General features: G+C 40.4%; 1 pseudogene; it reads left to right on the forward strand.

Annotated features, from left to right (window-relative positions):
* The first annotated feature begins 6,194 nt into the window (after positions 1-6,194).
* On the forward strand, positions 6,195-6,344 carry LOC114801489 (uncharacterized; annotated as a pseudogene).
* The last annotated feature ends 448 nt before the right edge of the window (positions 6,345-6,792 follow it).

Genomic DNA, 6,792 nt, shown 5'->3' on the forward strand with positions numbered 1-6,792 from the left:
ATTAACCGGCAACGGTATGACAGTCGGTAATGCAAGTTGATCAAAAGCCCTCACTAGCTACATCCAGGGCGAAACAAATATTGTTTAAGGATCAAGCTACTGGCTACCTAGCGTTGCCACATGTATCCGCGGTGCACACAGCTAGCTAGCTAGCATCGGTTATGTTACATTCGTAGTTAAACGAGCTCTGCTACACACTCTGAGCATCGTTTGAAATTGCACTTAAGCTTGCGTGCGATATATATATATATAACATTTGAAAAAAAAACCTCATATATATATAGAGAGAGAGAGAGAGAGAGTGCGCGCGCGCACATTCGGAGATACCCCGTCTTGCGCTATACAGAGCCTGAAAGAGAATTGTTAATGCGCATGATTTAGAGACGGAAACGCCAGCATATAAATGACATGAATAACGTAAGACTATTTTTGAAAATTGACTTTCAGGAGTATTGTATTAGTTACATTAGTTGTGTGGGTAAGTAAAAGTAACCAACCAGACTATAGTGTAACTACTGAAAGGGATAGTTAGCCAAAAGTCACCCATTATCTACTTATCTACTTAGCTAAAAGAACTACATAATGAAACCACCAATCATCGTTATTGCTCACCTGTATTGGTCACCTTTATTGCTCAGCTTTCCACAGAGTATGAGTTTTTTATTTTAAAATTTTTGGTGTATGAAGTTATTTAATGAAAAAAATGTGTTGTGCACTGTCTGCTCCTGTACAGATCAATGCAGAGTTTCTGTGGGTTACTGCAGTTCCTCTGCTAACCAGATTTATGGCCCAGCTGGACAAATATTCCCCGCAACTTCTAAAAATCATCAGAAAGAAAGGAGGGACAGCCAAAGAAAAAAATGCCACAATCCTGGCGTTTCTTGATCAGGTATGATGTATATAAGTAACTACTAATATGACACTTAGCATTTTAATCCCTATATCTGATGAGGATATGTATCCTGTTCCACTTTTATTTAGTAAATATAAGTGATTATGGTTATATGCATAGTAAGGCAAATGCTATGTCTTTTTAAAATGTTAAAAGAAACTGTGTGTGGCTTGATTCAGATGATGTGTGCGCTTTGGAAATGTCCTTTCCACACTACAAGCACAGTAACATTTTTGTTACTTACATTAGTACTCTCACTGCCTAGCTGCGGCCTTCTCCCTTGGTGGGGAGCCATTGTTGCATTTGCAAAGTGACCAGTTCTAATGACAGCTCTTCCACAAACCGTTGAGATGCTTCTATAATGCCTTGTTTACAGCTAGCTCAAATCCACATTTATCCACACCAAAAACTAGGTGAAAGCAAAGACATCCAGAATGAGAACATGTCAAGGACCACTGGCTGGTCTTGTGAGAGAGCTGTAAAATGCAGTTTTGGCCTGACCAGTCAAAGAGCCATCCAGTTCTCCCTCTTCCAAGGAAGACTGCTAGTGGCCTCTGACATAATTTTGCTCTATCCTGTATGACTGCTTTCAATTAATTTGTCCTAGGGAGCCAATCTGGAACTAGGGCAAACTGGACAAGAACCAACTGTTTGGAAAGCTGAAAAAAACAGCTTGCCTCCACATTGCATAGTAACCCTTTTGAATGTCCCTGCAGGATGCCGATGCTGATATTAGGAGGGAGTGTGTCCTTAAATCTCTTATCATCTACCTTGGAGAACGTGTTGAGGACCTGATAAAAGAATACATGGTATGTGTCCAGATCTTTTCTGTCTCTACATGAGATGCAACTTAGTTAATCTTTGGGTAAACTTGTCAGCTTTGCTATTGGATGCAGTGATTAATCAGTTCAGTTCTTTATTGTTTGACAAGGGGAAATTTAGTGCACAGCAGCAGTCAACAACAGTCGTGGCACAATTCACATATAAACAGTGCAAAAAAGAATAAATAAGTTAAAATTACAATGAATAAAAACATGAAAATCATTCATCTACATTAAAATGTGGCAAATTTGGTCAGAGTTGATTAAGAGCTTTGATTGCACTTGGGACAAAGGAATATTTGTACCGAACCATCAGCGTTTTATCAATGCTAAAATGATTCAGTCGTCTTAAAAAATAGTTGTTGCTGGCCCTTCTTGCAGATCACAGCAGTGTTTTGATTGACGCTGAGAGCATTGTCTATAATTTTTCCCAGGTACTTGTAACTGTCCACAGTATCCACCACAGTGGATAAAAAAGTGAAAATATAGTTTTAATATATCTAAATAAATTAACTGGTGACAAATAAACATTAATTCATGTTGAATGTAAAAACATTAGGTTGGGTCAATTTCAAAATATTAGTTTGGTCCAATAACTACAATATGGTTGTATGTGAAGAAATTTATTTGGATCAAGTAAAAAAATTAAGGTTCGGTCAAGTGCAGTAATATGATTTACATCAATATAAAATAATCAAGTCATCTTAAGTGATTCAATTTAGTTTCTCTAAAGTCAAATATTTTAGATGTGAAAATGGGACATCAATTTTTTTAGTTTTAGCACAGTTATTCTTTTTACAGTGTATAAACCTCCTTTCGATAATAAAAATATTCCTCATTTTACTGTAAGATCTTTATAATGAGATCTTCAGATTAATCACAAAAAAACGTTTGAGGTCAAGATACACTAATAACTAACATAATATGCTATGACACTGAAGTGCAGCTTTGAATTTCAAGCAGAGACATGCATTTTGTTTCAAAATACCATCATCATACATTAGGGGGAAATAACTTTCCAACTAAATTCACACATCTGGAATTTAAATGGCCTGTGCCATCATAAATTTCGATTATGAATACCAAATGACGTATGTGTGTGTGTGTTTGTGTGAGTTTGTCAGTGAGCATTTTATAACATGTATATGGCTGCTAGTCCACCATACTGACCAATATATTGGTTTTGTTTATAACAGTAATCAGGAAGAATAGCTGCACTGAAAATGTAGTCATTTTTCTAAAGCTATGTTTTTGTAAGACAGGGAATTTCTTAAGTATTTTATTTAAAAAGTTCATTTTCTAGTTCTTTTTTTGATGAGAGAGATCTCATGGTTTACAGAGCCACTGTTAGAAGAGTCTATAGACTTTGCAACTATTTCCCCACATACCTAAAATCTTGACCTCACAAATGCAAGCCTGGTATTAGGCCATAACCTAACCTAAACATTTAAGAACAGTATCCATATAAATAACACAAAGACTACAATACTTTCACTTCATACATTGATTACAAATGGCCAACATTTCAGAATTGTTTTAGTACTGCAAAAATGCAGGACTTGAAATAAGTAATTTACAGTTCAAGTTCAACGTTAAAACAAAAGGAAGATTTAGCACTGTAAAGCACTACACTGGAAAGTGAAAGGAAATGTCAGATAGACTCCACACAGTCCCTGCCTGTGGTCTCTTGCAAAACGCAACTGGAACAGCAGGGTCAAGGCCCAGGGAAATGAATATGTGGCTGTGCCGGGAAAGGTGCCTTTTAATTTCACAGGTCACACCTCTCCATGGCCCTCTCTGAACACGAGGTTGAGGTGCAGCCTGATAAGGTCAGATCTACCCAGTTACCTTGACGACGTCTAATTCCTTTGTCCCTGCCAAAATGGCACAGTTTTTCCCCTTTCTTTTTCATCATTGCATTAATCCTTCTGGCCAGTACGATGTCCATCAGAAACCCCCTGCAGCTCATTCCTGCATCTCCTTTTCTCATTCCTGCTTGCTCTGTAAGTATGTAAAAAGGTGAAGTATGTGCACCATCCCTTGTTAGCAATAATGTACCATTGCAGCATTTGGCCTTGATAGATACTGTACATGCAGCAGAGCTGGCATTTACATTTATCAGACGCCCTTATCCAGAGCGACTTACAATACGTAGTTACAGGGCCAGTCCCCCTTCAACCTTCAAACCTTCAAAGTGAAGTGATTGTCACACGTGATACACAGCAGCACAGCACACAGTGCACACAGTGAAATTTGTCCTCTGCATTTAACCCATCACCCTGAGTGAGCAGTGGGCAGCCATGACAGGCGCCCGGGGAGCAGTGCTTTGCTCAGTGGCACCTCAGTGGTACCTTAGCAGATCGGGATTCGAACAGCAACCTTCTGATTACGGGGCCGCTTCCTTAACCACTAGGCCACCACTGCCCCTCCCCGGAGCAATTTAGGGTTAAGTGTCTTGCTCAGGGACACAATGGTAGTAAGTGGGATTTGAATTGCATCATTGTGCAATTGTTTCCCACCACTACACACAATCAAGAAAACATTGTCCAACTATATTCAGTTTTTTTAATTGAACGTACATTTGACATCATAAATTCTGAATATGACTTGTATAATAACAGCTGTAAGTTTGAGGGTGAGTGTAAGTGTAATCTGCCGTCTCTTAGTGCCATTTACATTTGAAGATTTACAGACAGAAGCTTGGTTCAAAGAAACATTTCCATGGAGAGGAAGATGCAAAGAATATAGATTTTAAAATATATAGAATAATAGATTTTCCACCTCTCCCTCCGTGTTCTGCTTTTGTTCCTTCCCTCTCACAGTGCCACTTTGAGGCGGTGGCTGGTGCTCCAGCAGTTTCTGTTTGATGAGTCTAATCAAGGACAAAGCCCGGCGGCCTCTGCAAGTGCTGCTTCAAATTCCAATTGGTCTGAAAATCGGTCTAAAAGAGGCCAGTTGGTCATACCACAACCTCCTTGTTGTCCAACCCCTCCTTGACAAGCATCAAGTATTCCATGGCCTAAAGGAATGCATGGGAACGGTGGGTGGGGATTGATGTATATGGAAGGAAAATTGATCGAGGGGGTGTGAAGTTTGTCTTATAGGGGGGGGTGTATGAGGTATGTCTTATAGGCCAAAAAAAAAGTTTGTCGGGGAACAGCTGCTTTGGCAAATGTCTATGCTTTTTGACAGGATGGTTGAGAGAGTGCCACAATCAAACCAGCAAAAGCAATCATGGGGAAAATAACAGTGTTCAAATAACAAAGCGGGGCGATAAAAAACCAACGTGCACAAGGAGGTGACTGAGAATGGAAGAGAACGTGTGTGTGTGTTTTGTGCATGCAGCTTATTCCTAAATCTCATTCATGTGTGCCACCCACAAAGTGAGTGCTCATTCCCACAACTTCAGCAGAGTGAAGAGGCAGATGAGAGAGAGGCAGCTCTCTCTCCCAGGCATATTGCCCTTCCTTCTTGCACCCAGCAGCATCAGGAAAACTGGGGCGATGGCACCTCTTGACCAGTCTGCACACATACAAGTGCCTTTTCCCCAACACAGACTCAGAGGGAGATTTATAGTCCTTCAGATTTTGCGAGAGCCCCGGAATGTGTTCCAATTTCAACTTCCCAATCACGTGAACCTAGTGTAATAGCCCCATCTCCCCTGGATGCACCACGGCTGCGGACACCCCATTTGAAAAACAGGCTCTGCCACCCCTGAATGAAGGCAGTTGGACCGACCGCAGGTGGGCTCCCAGACATTCCAATCAATTTCACCCAGTGAGTCGCCGTGGCATTGTGAGTCTCAGCAGAGCCTCACATAAACATTTTACAAGGGTGATTACTCGTCCAAGCAACCGAGGCTCACCACCCAGTCAAATCAGCCCACATCTTGCACCACCTCCAATAGCGAAACAAGGAGAGGGCTTACTGGAGCATTAGCCTTCAAAACCTCACTACTCAGGTATTTATTCTACAAGGCCCAAATATCTGCAACTGCACCCTTTTCCTTGAACTATGCCAGGTTATGCAGTTTAATCAGTGAAAAGGGCTGAAGATGATAAAGTGTAGATGGTACACCAACACTAATTTGGCTTTCAGTTCAGAGGATAGTTGTATCCATTCATAAATTAATTCCATTTATCCCAGTCAGGGATAAAGGTTGAAAACCTTTAATGCACTATGCCAATTCTGGCATCACACTGACAACATGACAACAGAATCACCCATGAACTGATTAAACGGAAGTATATTTGTGAAATATTACATTATGGGATCTGATGAGTGTGTCTTAGCTCATTGTCTCTGTGCTGAATGTATGTCACTCTGGTTTAGTTTTTCTTTTTTTTTTGCACACTTTTTGGCATGAGAAGGTACTAGTGTGTGTGTGTGTGTGTGTGTGTGTACAATATATACAATGTGTAATACACACACACACACACACACACACACACACACACACACACACACACACACACACACACACACTTTCCTGGCATGGGAGATCATGATCAAGAAGGTGTTTCACCCAGAGTGTTTCATCCGGCTATGCTGACCCCTGCAAATTCCCCAAATGTGGGAATCTTGACTGCATAATTTCTGTTAGTGGAGGACTGCGTTTGTGCTCTCCCCTGATTTGACAGATTTCAACGCACATGTTCATCATGTATGTGACAAATACAAACAAACTTACTTACACATTTTGTTATGTTATAGCCTTATTCCAAAATGCATTTTTGTCAATTCATTTTGGAAGCATTTACAGCAATTAAATTAAGCAATTCTATTTTTTTTTATATGATGCGACAAGCTTGACACACCTTGATCAGTCTCAATAATTCCTCTTTGCAGCCCCTCTCAAGCTCCATCAGATTGAATGGGAAATGTCGGTGCATGGTGCACAGCCATTTTAAGATCTCTCTAGAGATGTTCAATCGAATTCAAGCCTGGGCTCAGGTTGGGCCACTCAAGGACATTTGCAGAGTTTTCCTGAAGCCACTCCTTTAATATCTTGGCTGTGAGCTTAGAGTTGTTGTCCTGCTGAAAGAGGAAAAAAACCCTCCAATCTGATGTTACCTGGCA

Source organism: Denticeps clupeoides, chromosome 12, assembly GCF_900700375.1.
Source record: "Denticeps clupeoides chromosome 12, fDenClu1.1, whole genome shotgun sequence".
Classification (NCBI taxonomy): domain Eukaryota; kingdom Metazoa; phylum Chordata; class Actinopteri; order Clupeiformes; family Denticipitidae; genus Denticeps; species Denticeps clupeoides.